The sequence below is a fragment of the Chelonia mydas genome, chromosome 7, assembly GCF_015237465.2.
Source record: "Chelonia mydas isolate rCheMyd1 chromosome 7, rCheMyd1.pri.v2, whole genome shotgun sequence".
Taxonomy (NCBI): domain Eukaryota; kingdom Metazoa; phylum Chordata; order Testudines; family Cheloniidae; genus Chelonia; species Chelonia mydas.
Window position 1 is genome coordinate 96,412,269 of NC_057853.1, and position 18,027 is coordinate 96,430,295.

General features: G+C 42.5%; 1 protein-coding gene across 1 annotated transcript in view; it reads left to right on the plus strand.

Moving 5' to 3' along the window:
- STK32C (serine/threonine kinase 32C) overlaps positions 1-1,165 on the plus strand; it is a 256,277-nt gene extending 255,112 nt beyond the window's left edge. The window contains exon 13 of the transcript XR_006292292.1: positions 1,155-1,165. The gene's annotated coding sequence lies outside the window, so the exon portion shown is untranslated. The remainder of the gene's footprint in view (positions 1-1,154) is intronic.
- Positions 1,166-18,027: the final 16,862 nt, after the last annotated feature.

Sequence of the window (18,027 nt, forward strand, 5' to 3'; positions counted from 1 at the left end):
CCACTAGTATACAGCACATTCTGCAGATGGCACACACATAACTGTGGTACCTCTCAGACACAATGCTGCAAACCAACCTGCTCTGATAGTATTTATTGGCTAGCCAGGATCAACTTGATTTGTAAGGGTCAGAAGGAAGGAGTTCTTCATGCGGTGCACACAGAGTTGGATTTGTCCACATTTACTGGCATTAATTCTAACATAAATCTTCCTGAGCAGGGGGTTGGACTAGATGACCTCCTGAGGTCCCTTCCAACCCTGATATTCTATGATTCTCATGCAAATTAAGGGGTTCAGCCATTTCTCACAGTTACCCCTTCCTGTATCATTAGCCTACCTCACCCTTCTCCTTTTTCCCAGTGCACACTATCTAGGTAGGATTAAGACTGGCACAGGTAATACAGCCAGTGTCAGGTCTAAGACATATTTTAGATGTCACACTGTTCTACCACAGTAAGTCATTAGCTACACCTGCATTCATTACTTGGCCTTAATGTCTCTCAGATCTCTGTTGTGACTATTACACAGGTAGAATGTGGTGCAGGTGTCCTGCCTGAAATTCTAATTCTGCAGCTGCTTTGGAGACCCCACCCAGCAATGTGCAAATGCTGGGGTACTAGGACAGCTGCCTCTGCCTGGGTCCTTCATTCTGAAGGGCTTTTCAGTTAACAGCTATGAATGGTATGTTGAACTAAAGCTCAGGCAATTATATTTTCGTTGGATTTCACCAGTCTTTCCCCCAAGCAGTGCCATGTTCCATGTATCTCAGTGGAAGATACAAAACCAATTAATTGCCTATTCTTTAGTTTCTGTGGCTCTGCTGCAGATTTTGCTCCTGTTTTTTTCCCCCCCTCGCAGTTTAGTCAGTGAAACAGAAGGAGCCAATGGCTGTTCAGGAGCTCGTCACTGTTGTTTTGAGTTTGCAACCAGTAGCGCACTGACTTAGCACGTACACATGGCCTATAAATAGAACAAGTGCCTATACGTGCTCTATACATGTCTGCAATATAACTTCACTATGTGGCATCACATGATCATGTTACAAAAGACCCTTCCTGATGATTACACTCATGAAAACAGAAGTAAGCCTTTTGCATGGACCTTAATCTCTTCATTTCCTGCCTTTTATGGGGGCAAATTTTTAAAAAGCAAAGGTTTGTGTTGTATTGAATGCTATGAAGAGACCTCAGAAAGGGAGAGAAGCCAGGAGAGTGAAGTCATACTGCAGGCAGGTTGCAATACATGCTGCAAATCTTTATCAAAGAGAGCAAAAAATCCTGTCAGGAGGTTCTGTGCTCTGTGTCAGAAAGCAGGGGAGGCTTAAACCACTCTAGCCACCTTGGGTGGCCAACAAACAATGCAAACATAAGAACAAAGCCCAGATGAAAATACTAGCCAGGGATAAGGCAGGTTCTGTTACTCCTAATCAGAGGCAAACCCTCTCTCCCTCTCCCTCTCCCTCCCCCTCCCCAGCAATCTCTCATTCAGAATGTTTGTTACTTCTAGAGTGGGCATCAGTCCTGTTTATAAGCTCCTGATTGCATGATGCCGCTCACCTGTGCTGAGCAAGGCCCTCAGCTTAGTTTCACTCCCAGGGACTGGCCATACCTAAGCAGGAGCTAAGATTCAGAGTAGGCTGGCATTTATCAATAGAGCGGAGGCCACTTTGAGCTTTGAAGTTCCTAGAGCCACAGACAGTCTTCTTTATACAAAGCCAAGCACACTGTCAGTGCTTAAAAATTAAGAGTAAGCAACACAGGAGATTCTGATGCAGACATCCATAGCATAGCTGCTCACTGCTGTATGTAGATGAGTGGGGTTATTCCCAACTCAGCCATAACAGCTGGTTTCCAAACAAACACAGCATTTAATTTAAGAGCAGAAGGACTTGAATCCTTCTTAACAAAATAAGAATATTGCATATTCCTTTATTCTCTCAATTTTACAGGCATTCTGATTTCCCTTTTTTCCATGTAATGCTTTTAATACTCACCATCATATCACTAATATTCTCATATTTAGCAAAAATACCAGCCAGATCTAAAACTAAATCATCAGCCTTTAATCCATCTCTAGGATGGATGCCACTAATTTGATATGAAGCATCGCTGATAGTTGTCCTATTATATAAATAGGTTCAGTACGGTATTCTCATCTCCTTAACACTGTTAGGCCCCTAATATAAGCCCATCTTTGTCTGCTACAATTTATTGTACCATATTCATGGTTGGTAAGATCTGGTTGAGTGGTAGATCCTAAGAATGCATAATGATGATTTTAAACGGGGAGAGAAAGATAAATTACCCTCTTTATCCACCAGAGGGTAGTTCAAGGCCAGGTTTGGAATGAACTGGAAAAAAGAAGCAAAGAAATGCAGCACTGGCTTCATATTTGATTGCTGTCTGACGCACACTCTTCAGTAAAGAACCAGGCATTTTTTTCATACCATCAAATGTCTGAGATTGATAGGCTAGTGAATGCAGACAGAAAAATCAAATGCATTTTTAATATCATAGAATCATCATAGAATCATATAAGATTAAGTTTGGAAGAGACCTCAGGAGGTCATCTAGTTCAACCCCCTGCTCAAAGCAGGCCCAATCCCAACTAAATCACCCCAGTCAGGGCTTTGTCAAGCCAGGCCTTAAAAACCTCTAAGGATGGAGATTCCACCATCTCCCTAGGTAACCCATTCCAATGCTTCACCACCCTCCTAATGAAATAGTTTTTCCTAATATCCAACCTAGACCTCCCCCACTGCAATTTGAGACCATTGCTCCTTGTTCTGTCATCTGCCACCAGTAAGAACAGCCTAGTTCCATCCTCTTTGGAACCCCCCTGCAGGTAGTTGAAGGCTGCTACCAGGACTGCTGAGCAACACAGCTGATTTCTGTACTGCACTGTGCACACACTGTTTGAGAACGAGGAAAAGAAAGCAGTAACTAGGAATGTTCATGAAAAGTCAAAATATAAGAGTATCCCACACTATTTTTTAAGTACATCGGAAGCAGGAAGCCTGCCTGCCAACCAATCAGTGGGGCTACTGGACGATCTAACTGCTAAAGGAGCATTCAAAGAAGACAAGGCCATTGCAGAGAAGATAAATGAATTCTTTGCATTAATTTTCATTGAAGAGGGTGTGAGGGAGATTCCCACACCTGAGGCATTCTTTTTAGGTGATAAATCTGAGGAACTGACCAAGAGTGAGATGTCAAGAGAGAAGTTCTTGAAACAAATTGATCAATTAAAAAATAATGCAATCCCCAGAACCAGATGGTATTCACCCAAGATTTCTGAAGGAATTCAAATATGAAATTGCAGAAGTACTAACTGTGGTATGTAATCTATTGCTTAACTCAGCCTCTGTTCCAGATAACTTGTATATAACTACTGTGACACCAATTTTTTTAAAAGACTCCAGAGGCGATCCTGGCAGGCAACTAACTTTAGTGCCAGGCAAATTGATTCAAATTATAGTAAAGGACAGAATTATCAGACACATAGATGAACATAATTTGTTAGGGAAGATTCAACATGACTTTTGTAAAGGGAAATCATGCCTCACTAATTCATGTATTAGAATTCTTTGACGGTGTGAACAAGCATATGGACAAGGATGCGCCACCGGATATACTGTACTTGGACTATCAGAAACCTTTGAAAAACTCCCTCACCAACGGTTCTTAAGCAAAGTAGGCAGTCATGGGATAAGCGGGAGGGTCCTCTCATGGACCAGTAACTGGTTAAAAGATAGGAAACAAAGGGTAGGAATAAATTGTCAATTTGCATAATGGAGAGAGGTAAAGAGTGGGGTCCCTCAAGAATCTGTATTAGGACCCGTGCTATTCAACATATTAATAAATGATCAGGAAAACAGGGTGAACTCTGAGGTGGCAAAATTTGCAAATGATACAGAATTACTCATGTTGGTTAAATCCAAAGAGATCTCATAAAAGTGGGTGACTCGCAACAAAATTGTAAATGTAATCAATGTTGAGAAAGACAAAATAATGCACATTGGAAAATATAATTCCATCTATACTTACGAAATGATGGGGTCTAAATTTGCTGTTACCACTCAAGAAAGATCTTGGAGTCATTGCGGATAGTTCTTTGAAAAGATCCACTCAGTGTGAAGCAGCAGTCAAAAAAGCTAACAAAATGTAGGAAAGGGATAAATAATAAGACAGAAAATATCATAATGCCATTATGTAAATCCAGTGTAGGTCCACACCTTGAATACTGTATGCCACTCATTGGCCCTATCTAAAAAAAGATAGAATTGGAAAAAGTACAGAGAAGGACAACAAAATTGATTAGGGGTAAGGAACAGTTTTCATAAGAGGTGAGATTAATATGATGGGAATGTTCAGTTTAGGAAAGATACAGTTAAGGGGTAATATTATAGAAGTCTGTAAAATCATGAATGGAGCAGAGAAAATGAATTGGGAAGTGTTATTTACCCCTTCACATAACTCAGGAACTAGGAGTCACCCAATCAAATTAACAGGCAGCAGGTTTAAAACAAACAAAATGATGTTACTTCTTCATACAAGGCAGTCAGCTTGTGGAACTCATTGTCCTGGGAGCCCAAAAGTACACCCAGAATTAGCTAAGTTCATGGAGGATGGGTCCATCAGTGGCTATTAGCCAAGATGGTCAGGGACACAATCACATGCTGCAGATGTCTCTAAACTTTCAGCTGCCAGAAGCTGGGACTGAATGACAGGGGATAGATCACTCAAAATTGCCCTGTTCTGTTCATTCCCTCTGAAGCATCTGACACTGGCCCAAGTCCAAAGACAAGATACTGGACTAGCTGGACCATTGGTCTGACCCAGTATCACTGTTTTTACATTCTTATGTTCCTTATACTATGAGAAATACAAGACCTCCATGCATTGTTATGCTAGAGAATAAGGCATACAATCAATGAGAGCAGCAGATGCTACATTAAGGGGGAAAGCATTCCTAATGTGAAACATCAATAAAATATAAGCCAACAATCTCATTTTGCAGATCTTGTTTTTTATTTTGGTTGGTATGCTTGAAAAGTAATAAATAACCATGTTCATATACAAAGGGAATATACCAAAATGCCAGCATCTTTACCATGCTTACTTAACTACAGAGACTCACAGAAAACATATTCAAGCCTAAGTTAATTGTATCCAGTTTGCAAATTAATTCCAATTCAGCAGTCTCTCATTGGAGTATGTTTTTGAAGGTTTTTTGTTGAAGAATTGACACTTTTGCGTCTGTAATCGAGTGACCAAAGAGATTGAAGTGTTCTCCAACTGGTTTTTGAATGTTATGATTCCTGTCAGATTTGTGTCCATTTATTCTTTTGCATAGAGACTGTCTGGTTTGGCCCATGTACATGGCAGAGGGGCATTGCTGGCACATGATGGCATATATCACATTGGTAGATGTGTAGGTGAACGAGCCTCTGATAGTGTGGCTGATGTGATTAGGCCCTATGATGGTGCAAGGATAGGTTCCTGGGTTAGTGGTTCTGTTGTGTGGTGTGTGGTTGCTGGTGAGTATTTGCTTCAGGTTGGGGGCTGTCTGTAAGCAAGGACTGGCCTGTCTCCCAAGATCTGTGAGAGTGATGGGTCATCCTTCAGGATAGGTTGTAGATCCTTGATGATGCATTGGAGAGGTTTTAGTTGAGGGCTGAAGGTGATGGCTAGTGGCGTTCTGTTATTTTCTTTGTTGGGCCTGTCCTGTAGTAGGTAACTTCTGGGTACTCTTCTGGCTCTGTCAATCTGTTTCTTCACTTCAGCAGGTGGGTACAGTAGTTGTAAGAACACTTGATAGAAATCTTGTAGGTGTTTGTCTCTGTCTGAGGGGTTGGAGCAAATGCAGTTGTATCGTAGAGCTTGGCTGTAGGCGATGGATCGTGTGGTGTGGTCTGGATGAAAGCTGGAGGCATGTAGGTAGGCATAGTGGTCAGTAGGTTTCCGGTGTAGGGTGGTGTTTATGTGACCATCGCTTATTAGCAGCGTCATGTCCAGGAAGTGAATCTCTTGTGTGGACTGGTCCAGGCTGAGGTTGATGGCGGGATGGAAATCGTTGAAATCATGGTGGAATTCCTCAAGGGCTTCTTTTCCATGGGTCCAGATTATGAAGATGTCATCAATGTAGCACAAGTAGAGTAGGGGCATTAGGGCACAAGAGCTGAGGAAGGATTGTTCTAAGTCAGCCATAAAAATGTTGGCATACTGTGGGGCCATGCGGGTACCCATGGCAGTGCGCTGATTTGAAGGTATACATTGTCCCCAAAAGTGAAATAGTTATGGGTGAGGACAAAGTCACAAAGTTCAGCCACCAGGTTTGCCGTGACATTATCGGGGATACTGTTCCTGATGGTTTGTAGTCCATCTTTGTGTGGAATGTTGGTGTAGAAGGCTTCTACATCCATAGTGGCTAGGATGGTGTTTTCAGGAAGATCACCGATGGACTGTAGTTTCCTCAGGAAGTCAGTGGTGTCTCAAAGATAGCTGGGAGTGCTGGTAGCGTAGGGCCTGAGGAGGGAGTCTACATAGCCAGACAATCCTGCTGTCAGGGTGCCAATGCCTGAGATGATGGGGCATCCAGGATTTCCAGGTTTATGGATCTTGGGTAGCAGATAGAATACCCCAGCTCGGGGTTCCAGGAGTGTGTCTGTGATGATTTGTTCTTGTGCTTTTTCAGGGAGTTTCTTGAGCAAATGCTATAGTTTCTTTTGGTAACCCTCAGTGGGATCAGGCGGTAATGGCTTGTAGAAAGTGGTGTTGGAGAGCTGCCTAGCAGCCTCTTTTTCATATTCCGACCTATTCATGATGATGACAGCACCTCCTTTGTCAGCCTTTTTGATTATGGTGTCAGAGTTGTTTCTGAGGCTGTGGATGGCATTGTCTTCTTCCAAGGCTGAGGTTATGGGGCAAGTGATGCTGCTTTTCCACAATTTCAGCCTGTGCACGTCGGCGGAAGCACTCTATGTAGAAATCCAGTCTGTTGTTTCAACCTTCAGGAGGAGTCCACCCAGAAACCTTCTTTTTGTAGTCTTGGTAGGAAGGTCTCTGTGGGTTAGTATGTTGTTCAGAGGTGTGTTGGAAATATTCCTTGAGTCGGAGACGTCGAAAATAGGATTCTAGGTCACCACAGAACTGTATCATGTTCATGGGGGTGGAGGGGCAGAAGGAGAGGCCCTGAGATAGCCCAGCAGAAGAATTTGTCCTAAGAGTATAGTTGGATAGATTAACAATATTGCTGGGTGGGTTAAAGGAACCATTGTTGTAGCCCCTTGTGGCATGTAGTAATTTAGTGTCCGTTTTCTTTTGTAGAGCAGCAAAGTGTGTGTTGTAAATGGCTTGTCTAGTTCTTGTAAAGTCCAGCCACGAGGAAGTTTGTGTGGAAGGTTGGTTTTTTATGAGAGTATCCAGGTTTGAGAGCTCGTTCTTAATTTTTCCCTGTTTGCTGTAGAGGATATTGACCAGGTGGTTCCGCAGTTTCTTTGAGAGCGTGTGGCACAAGCTGTCAGCATAGTCTGTGTGGTATGTAGATTGTAATGTAGATTGTAAACTTAGAATTTTATTCTCAGAGGTCCCCTCATAAGGCCCTTTGTACCACTCCAGTCCCACATCTATGCCCCACTTATGCCCTTAACATAGGGCTTATATGGCCCACAGGGGTGAATTTCACTTTAATTGTAACAGAAAAATGGTGGGCCAGATCCCCAGATGCTCTGAAGCAGAATAGTCAGAGCGACACCAACTTATACAAGTTGGGGATCTGGCTAGTGCCTTATCCTTACAACTCTGCCGCCGCTATATGCCGTAACCTATACTTTTTTCTGCCCAGAAACAGCCTCTGAGGCATCTGACCTCTTTGCTAGCTAGGTATCTGTGAATCTTTCTAAACAAATCATCAGCTGGGCTTGCGTGCAGCTTTCTTGTTGGTTGACATTTAGTGATGTCGTGGGGCTGGGAGCCTTTGTAAAAATCAGATTTCTTTTCTGACCATTCATTGCAGCTGTCCAATTACAGGTTAGGGGAGAGTCCCTTTCTAATTCTTGCCTGTCTCCCCTGCTGCCCGAATCATCACATATTAAGTCCTCTCTGTAGCTAACCTTTTGGATGAGAGCCTAATAATGCCACCTCCTGACTGGGCAGCAGGATACGTCCTCATGCATCACAACTTGAACAGGTTTGCATTTTTTTTTTAAAGTGACACACTTTAGAACTATAGCTGTTAGGGATGAAGTCCACTGCCCCCTGGGCATGCAGGACACAGGTTTAGGACAGAAGCTATATTCTGTTTCCAGTGCTACTATAAAACATAGTGACAGGTACTGTGTAAGAAGCCAAACTGAGTAGACCAGTATCAGAAAACAATTGTCGACAAAAAGCTGGCAGTGACTTGGGGGAATGGATGAATTTACCCACTATTTATTTTCCATCTCTAGTTTCTATGACTCTATGATATTAAATTAATTATGCCCTTGACATTTGCCGAAAAAGACCAAGATTTAGCATAATGTGCTCTACAGTGACGTATACATGAGCCTATATTTCGAGGCTATCGTAGCATATTCGCCTAATGTGCTCTATGGTGCGGATATATTGACCTACACTATTGTTGTTGATGTGCTCACTTTAATTTTCACACCCCCGATGCTGCCAGCACTTCAGATGAGAGGAGAGTCATCTGGCACTGTTCCTATTCCAGACTCCTCCTCCTCCCCTCACTTTTCTGCTGCCTTTGCAGGTAATGCCAAAGTCCCACTGATTTCAGTGGCCTTTACAGAGCAGGCTCCTGACTTCTGAGTTGCCTACTTCAGAAGAAAGCACATGCACTAGTAATTATACACACCGAACGTCCAAACACCCACATATAAACCTTTCACTCAGAGTAGTCACTATGTCTCTGTGTACAGAGAATGTTCAGAGAAGCTCATATTTGAAACCACACTCTAGATTTCTCTGATCAGGAGCATGCAGAAAATGTGTCAAAAGAAATTAGGGACAAACCGACAGTTGCCTTAGTCCCCTACACTCTCTGTCTTTTTCTTTCTGTCTGCAGCCTCATTTGCTTGAGGCACCAAACACATTTACAAATGACCAAGTGTTCTAAGATTTCTCGTTTATATTCCATTACACAATGAGGCCTGCAGAAATATTTACAGATCCTGTTGATTTGCATGTCAGGAAGTGGACAAAGACTATATGCTACCGTATGTGGTTACTTCCACCAGTGACCCTTAAGGATGTTGATTACCCATTTCTCCCCTCAAATGGCCTTCTCAGGCATGTGACAAGTAAAATGCAAATATGAAAAGCTCTCTGAGAAATGATCAATGGTAAGGGATGTAGGGCCACATCCTCAGCTGTTATAAATCAATGTTGCTTTATTGAAGTCAGCTATACTGACTTATAACCACCTGAGAATCTGGCCCCTAATGTTTACTGAATCCCACGTCCTTGTCCTGAGAAAGGACTTTTAACAATTGCATATTAATATATGTTTGATTGTCCTGAACATATATTAGACTGCACCACCTACCATGTCTGGTCTGCTCTGCTGGTGTAGATGGGGGTCCGGACGTATCTCCTCCCTCTTTGTGGTGATGGATGCTCAGGGGGAAACTGGAGGGAGCAGGAACTGAAAATGTAATTAACAATAGGCCTGTCACAGAGGGGAATGCAATGGAGAGGAAGGCTCCCTGCAGCTTCCACTGACAACCAGCCTCCTTCCTTCCCTCCCACCTCCCTTGCAGGAGTAAGACACAATTTGGCATGAATGTTTCTAAAAGCTGCTCATCAATTGAAAGATCTCTGAGGGTCACACAAATGATACAAGAGGACAGACATTTTGGAAAGGGCAACAAGGCCCAGTAACCAAATAAATTACCTGATCCTGCATAGAAAATCCTAATGACCCATCAACTAATGGAAACAAACTAACATCACCAAACACACACTGGCGGGGAAAAGGGGAAACTTGCAGTTTCTCCTGCTAGGATTTGACTAATTGGCTTTGCTGCACCATGAGGACATTCCACAATCACAGGCCTTTGTGGGGAAAAACCTGACTTTGTGATTATCCTGGGGTATGGTCAGCAAATCTAAGCAGGATGCTCCCAAGTGCTGTAATGAGAGTTCAGGTAGGGAAGCAGGCAAGCCCTGCAATCCAAGTTTTGCGTCAAGTTTTTGTATATGTTTTCCAAGTTTGTTGAGGGCCTGTGAAGTGCTTTCACCCTTTTGCTTTCAAGGTTAGGGACACAACAGTTACTGTAGTCTTTGCTCTTTCACCCACACATGGACCTGCCTCCTGTGAGTAGGAGAGAAGGTCATGGGATGAGGCTTTCTAGAAAATGTGCCAAGACTGCAGAGTATAACAGTTTGAAGACATGTGTGGGAGAAATCCCCAACAAGAGTGTTAGCTGATAAGATTTGTGCATCTTCAGTGCCAATTATATTTTAGGAACTGAGTTTCCACATTTTGTTGCTTTAGAATCAGGGACAACATTTTTACAATTGGGCCCATTCCTGATAAACTCTACAGGCTAGCTTCTTGCACAGCTACATTCTTCAGCCTATGCCTCTATGTCTGTCAGCGTGTAGGGCAGGTTAGCAGTGTGCATCAGAGATGTAATGACATACTGTATCATGACGATTACTTCTGTGCTTTTAAAAATATTTCTGTGCTAGAAAAACTGATTTGTTGGCAATTCATTGATAGTGTCTTTCAAGAAGAGTAATATATAGAGTGTCAGGTCAGCAGGACTGCTAGCAAAACAGAGGTACTTGGAGGTTGATTTTAGGGGCACCTACATTTTCACAAGTGAGCGCTTCTATCCAAAGGCTTTTAGAACCCAGACAACCTGTCATCCTTCGTTAGTCTGCACTCCCTCATATAAGATGTGCTCATTGTGACAGAATATTTATTAGTGCTCTCGGATGGCAAAAATGACCTAATTTCTCAGTGGGATTCTCTTACCCTCAGCCTTTTATCATACGAGCACTCAGCTTTGTTCAAATCCCTCATCATGATATTCTTGTTCATTTGCTAGCCACAAAGTTTCATCCACTGTACTGTAAATGGTGAGGTATGATAGATGTGCATAAATCAAATCATGTTTGTTCAGAAGCTAAACCCCCCAAAATGTATTTGCTGCTTTTCCTCCTGTGACAAATGTAACGTCATGCCCCTCTCTCTACACGTGAGTAGTTGCATGGATCTTACATGCTTGGAGAGCCTTACAACTTTTCAGAGTACCTCAGATACTTTTCTATGTCCAGTAATCTCATTGTGTACCGGGTCTTGACTCTTATCCACTTTAGTGTGACTGAAGCACATGCTTGAAGTTAAGTGCTTGCTGAATCATGGCCTAACTTTTACAATTAACCAAACTCCAATTGCTTTTTTTGATACTGGCACAATAGTTTAGATAAACAGGGCTTTACTCTAGTACTAATAGATTAGAATCATAGACTATCAGGGCTGGAAGGGACCTCAGGAGGTCATCTAGTCCAACCCCCTGCTCAAAGCAGGACCAATCCCCAACTAAATCATCCCAGCCAGGGCTTTGTCAAGCCTGACCTTAAAAATATCTAAGGAAGGAGATTCCACCACCTCCCTAGGTCACGCAGGGGTTTGGACTAGATGACCTCCTGAGGTCCCTTCCAGCCCTGATATTTCACCACCCTCCTAGTGAAAAAGTTTTTCCTAATATCCAACCTAAACCTCCCGCACTGCAACTTGAGACCATTACTCCTTGTTCTGTCGTCAGCTATCATTGAGAACAGTCTAGATCCATCCTCTTTGGAACCCCCTTTCAGGTAGTTGAAAGCAGCTATCAAATCCCCCCTCATTCTTCTCTGTCCTCATAAGTCATGTGCTCCAGTCCCCTAATAATTTTTGTTGCCCTCTGCTGGACTCTTTCCAATTTTTCCACATCCTTCTTGTAGTGTGGGGCCCCAGAACTGGACACAGTACTCCAAATGACGCCTCAGCAATGCCAAATAGAGGGGAATGATCACGTCCCTCGATCTGATGGCAATGCTCCTACTTATACAGCCCAAAATGCCATTGGCCTTCTTCGCAACAAGGGCACACTGTTGACTCATATCCAGCTTCTCGTCTACTGTAACCCCTAGGTCCTTTTCTGCAGAACTGCTGCCTAGCCACTCGATCCCTGGTCTGTAGCAGTGCATGGGATTCTTCCTTCCTAAGTGCAGGACTCTGCACATGTCCTTGTTGAACCTCATCAGATTTCTTTAGGCCCAATCTTCTAATTTGTCTGTATACTATCCCTACCCTCCAGCGTATCTACCTCTCCTCCCAGTTTAGTGTCATCTGCAAACTTGCTGAGGGTGCATTCCCCCCATCCTCCAGATCAGTGGTTCTTAACCTGGTGTGCACGCACCCCCAGGGAGTGTGAGATGCCCTTTCTGGGAGTGTGAGACATGCCAGATTTTTTTTAGAAGGTAAATCATTGAAAACACAAATTAAACACAGTCACGTAAGTACAACTACTTTGTATATTACAGTAATCGTTAAAAAAGTATGTTAATAAATACATAGGTTTGATTAAACAAACAAAAATAGATATCTAAGTTTGAAGAACTGACCTACTTCAACAATTTTTGATAAGGGGTGTCAGAACATATTTTGAGAACCAAAGGGGTGCAGGCTGCAGTTAAGGTTAAGAACCACTGCTCCAGATCATTCATGAAGTTATTGAACAAAACTGGCCCCAGGACCAACCGTTGAGGCACTCCGCTTGATACCGGCTGCCAGCTAGACATGTTATGAATTATGATTATGTTATGATTCACTATGTTATGAAGCCTGAGTTATGGCAAAAGTATATTAAGATGCAAGGACATCACTGTTTGGAGTGGGTTTTTTTTTTTTTTTAAACAAGAATCTGGGGAACAAGGCATTCAAAACATTGAGCACCAGAACAGAATATTTAGCAGAGCAACTCTTCCTACAAAGTCTTAGACACCAGGGAAATGACATTTACATCAATAATATGTAGCTGTTTCTTTTTTTCCATTTGCCCTGTAATTAGCACCAGATTGTTCACAGCTCAGGTCAAGTATACATCAGTAGACAAAGGGAAGATTGAAATGCAGCATTTCAAGTTAACTGTACCATCTGAACACCCTACCTTGAGGATCGAGGCCCAAGAAAAGAAAGTTATGCCCTGGATGTGTAGCAGTTAGTGTTAGTGGTTAGCTGTTATGCTTGTCTTATTGAATCTGGGGTTGATTCTGGCATGGGATGCCCTTTTGAAATTCATTCTGGTGATCTCCTAATGTTTTCCTTCTGAATGGGTTTTATGGGTCATTTACTCTTTAGAATGCCATGTAAAATCTTAGCATAACATTTAGCGTGTTGTGCTGGTACATAATAGCAGCCCTGGTCCACGACAATGATGGTTCTGCTTTGGTTATTGCACATCTACTTGTTTGTATGGTGATTGTGAAGATTTCTGAGCTTCTGTGATGAAAAGCTCTATTTAAATAGAAATAAGGTAATAACGTAGGGGACACATCACCCCATTTAGCAATCTTTACACATAGAACCCAATTCTGATGTTCATCATACTGGTGCAAATTCAAACAGGGCCTCCTGTGTGGGGGGGAGGAGAGATGGGGGGTGGGGTGCAAAAGGGGCAGCTTGCCCCTGTTTGAGAGGGGCCACAAACTAGTGGAGCTGAAACCAGGTCATGATGGAGAGGTGGCCGGGCCAAACCTGAGTGGCACTGCAACCCTGTGAACCAAGTCACAATGCCCAGAATGGGGAACCTATTCCAGTCCCATAGGACGGGAGCCACCCGTCGTGGGACTGGATGTGTATGGGGCTGACTCACTCTCCAACCCCTCCCTGTAGGCCTCCTGTCAGTGGTAATTGTGGGGGGTGCCGTTTCAAATTTTGCCCCAGACCGCCCCCAAAACCTCTGCCCTGAATTCATGGGAAAGCCATTGATTTCAGGGGAGTTGCAATACATTTACACTAGCAGTATTTAGCTTTGTGTTTTTCATATTCCATCGCAGGTGTCCAGTGCCATAACTTTATACATTTTGTTGGAAAACAGGTAAATACATTTAAAAATCTAGCCTTGGCACAGGTGCACCAATATAATATTGAAATATAATATAAAATAAAATTGAAGGTTGACCTGAACGAAATATAATTTCATATAAGCTTGATGCTGAAATTACTGAGTGAGGTTCTGTGGCCTCTGTTATGCAGAAGGACAGACTAGATCAGAATGGTCCTCTTCTGGCTTTAAAAATCTATGCTTCAATGCAATTAACACATTTTATCCATATTAAACACTGGGTTAGTAGCATACTTATTGGAAGGGAAGGCCTCTTTGTGTGGAGTTTTCTGCTAAACTCCCTCCAGATTGCCTGGTCTGGGAAGTGGTACATGCTTTCATGGATCGTTAGTTCCTTCCTTCCATTTAGGTTTTTATAAGGGCACCCCATCACCGTGGTATTTTAGCACTTTGACTGACTCAATCATCTAAGTTTCCTGTGGACAGAACTGGGCAGCCAGGCTCTTCTCTGTCCTTTTTACTCCTTTACTTGCAATACCCAGCCTCCTGTGTTCTCCCACAGAATGGATACCCCAGCAGTATTCCAGGACCAGATTGAAAAAAGCAGCTATTCCTCGAAAGCCTGAGCTATCACTCGCATCTGACAATAGCACGGTGAATTATCTTTTGGCACAGGTTGCTTTTTCAGGCCATAGCAAATGTTATATAGCTTTTATACAGTTTGAAACAGAGAGGCCCTTGCTCCCTTTTTAATAGAGGGAAGAGTGGAGGGTTTAGCTGATGCTTTGTGTGTTGTTTTGTCTAGGTAGAGAATTAGTATACAGCAATCTGGGGTGTTTATCAGATTAGGTCAGTGTGCAGTTGGGGAATTTCAGAGCACAGCAGCAGGATCCACACAGCCAGTTAGTGTACTGCATGGCGTGTTATGCAGACAAAACTACACAGGATCGTTTTAGGGGACAAGGCAAAGATCCCATGTTTATTATGATAACAATTTGATCTATAACCCCTAGCTAATACCTAATACTTATACACACACTCACACACACAAATGTTCTGCAGCTGCTAGATAGTTACCAGTCCTGAATGTAGCTTGAGTTCGTGGCTTGGGTTTGCGGCTTGGGTTTGTAGCTTGGGGCGACTAACTGGCCAGGAAAGCTGGGCACAAGGAAGAGCTGGGTCTCTGTTGGGCATGCACCGATGTCCTTCCATGTTGGCAGCAGAATGTTACCCTCCAAAGTCTTCCATCTCACCCATCCTTTTTGTAGGCTTTTGTTTGAATCCAGAGTCTATAGGTCTTGCTGTGTCACGCTGCCTCTGGGTTTGGTGTGATTGATCACCCGTCAATTGCAGACATGACTTTCAGCTTGGGACCTGGCTTTGATGTTCCTTCAATTGTACCTTTGGTCTTTTCTTTTTAGGGTGGACTCTTCTTGCTTTGTCAGGGCTGTTGTCTGCATCTTCAGCCGTTGGGTGTTTACACTTTATTTCATCAGGACGGGCTGGGGCTGGAGGTTGATTCCATCATCCATACATACCTCATTCACACGTCTAAACTAAACTAATAAGATTACATCTGGGTTTTGCAAAATGAAGGCTGCAGCAGGCTTTTACAAAATGGAGTGAGCATTTTAAAATGGTGTTTGAGTTACAATATGGATAAGTATAATGAATGGCAAACAGTGAGCAGAAGTTACAATGTTGAAATAGTGCAAGTTTCAGTGATTTAAGCAGCAATTGGATTGAAAGAGAAATTTACAAGGGCAGCTGGTTGAACAGCTATGGCTCTTAACAAGCATCTTAATTTGTCAATTAGGTAGTTATTGGGGTGACCAGTTTTATGAATGAATGTTGTTTCATTCATAAAACTTTACTTATGAACAATTTCATTTATCAGTTTCACAGGTGCACACTATAAATTTACACCCCAACTTGCCTCACACTAATGCTCAGTCTAGACAAGCCCCTACTGGTTGTTGCAAGGAGAGAGTGGCTGTGAGTTGAGAAACCTCCCTTGTGTGTTACCCAATCATAGAATATCAGGGTTGGAAGGGACTTCAAGAGGCCATCTAGTCCAACCCCTTGCTCAAAGCAGGACCAACCCCCAATTTTTGCCCCCGATCCCTAAATGGCTCCCTCAAGGATTGAACTCACAACCCTGGGTTTAGCAGGCCAATGCTCAAACCACTGAGCTATCCCTCCCCCAAAATCCCTCCACTCCAATATCAGGGATAGCTGTTGCAGGAGGGGGAAAATTTTAGAATTAGATTTCCACAGCTGCCTAGGGGATTTGGGTGCCCATTTCCCATTCATTTTAATAGAAATTGGGCATCCAGGCCAGAACCCCAAGATGACATTGAAAATGTCAGCCTGAACATATACTTGGGAGTAACTGGAATTACAGAATGTTTAGCCACTGCTCACCACAATTTGTTTAATGTCATGGCTCTATTGAAGCCTACGGCAAAACTGCCATTTACTTCAATAGAGTCAGAAGAATTTCACTCCATTTCGTTCCTTAGCTGTGTTGTGTTACTGTGAGCCATTCTTACCTGCAGCAGGTGCCTGCACTGAATACTCTTCTCTTCTCTGGGATTGGAATTTAGCAAAACCAGGAAGTGGGCAGGTTACTTAATGTGATGTTTTTATATTGCCACAAGAGAGGGGCAGGAACTGTTTCACCTGACTAGCAGAATTCCTCAATTGCAATTGTATAATGTGACCCTCCAGCTTCATGTAGGAGCAGTCAAGGGCCCTCATTCAGCACATGCCTAACTTTAAACACATGGGTAACCCACTGACTTCAATAGTGCTTAAGTACCTTTCTGAATCAGGGCCATGGGTAGGAAGATGTAATGGTTTGGTTCTTTCTCTGTCATTTCTCATGCATATTATTGCTAAAGTAACTTAGAACATAATTTTGCTACTAAAAAAATAAAATAAATTAACATTTTCGGACTTGATCTGTTTTTTCCTGCAAACATTCAATATTTGTTTGATAAAAGAAGCAGCCTAGATTTTAAAAATGACTTGTATTATTGAGTGCCTTAATTACTGGGTACCCAATTTGAGACATCTTAAAGATGGATGACCATCACCTCTGTAAATAAGACAAAACTATTGCATATGTTTTGACAATGTCTGGGTTTTTTAGAAGCTATTAATGCAATGTGTCCTCAGACTGACATGCTATCCATCGCTCCAGACACTTTACAAGAGCAACAAAAATTCTCAACAATTATTCCAAACACTGACTTCATTGAAAGGAACTCACTCTGTCACTACCAGTTGTATCTATCTTAGGGTGTTATACTGCAACTCATCACTATGGTATCTGAGCATAAGGACAGGTAAAATAGTCCATTACGAGAAAGTACGGGCCTCTGTCATTGCCCCAAACCTACAGGCCCAAAATCTATTGTGAAGTTAAAAAAACATGCAGAAACTTCAGAATTTTTTGATTCGGGCACTTATGCAATACACTGAAATACGGGAACAGAAGAACTACCAAAGCTAGGAATTATTAGCAATTTCACGAGCCATTCTTTTGAGATTTGCTTATTGTGAATCAATGGAGTATGAGTGTATGGTACAGAAAACCCATATGGAAATGAAAAAGGTAGGATTGCAGCAACATCTTATAGTCTCAGCACTAACTATGTGGCAGGTGGAGGTTTCAAAACTCTGATCTTTTTCAGTGCTCTAATGAAGTTTGGCATTCTAGCCAATGTGTTTGAGAAAGGTTGTCTAGAAGGCTGTGAGCTGAGGTAATTACATACCTGGGAAAGATCATTTTGTTTTTTCAAGTACTTGGTGTGTATGGTTTCTGAAGACTTAAAAGTCATTTTTCTGAAGAAGAAAACAAATTTAGGGCTTTATTCTGGCCCCGCTTCATCCCCTGTACACTCTGAAACCCAGGGCAGTTTTTATATTTACTGCACATTCTTTTACTCCTACAATTTTTCACT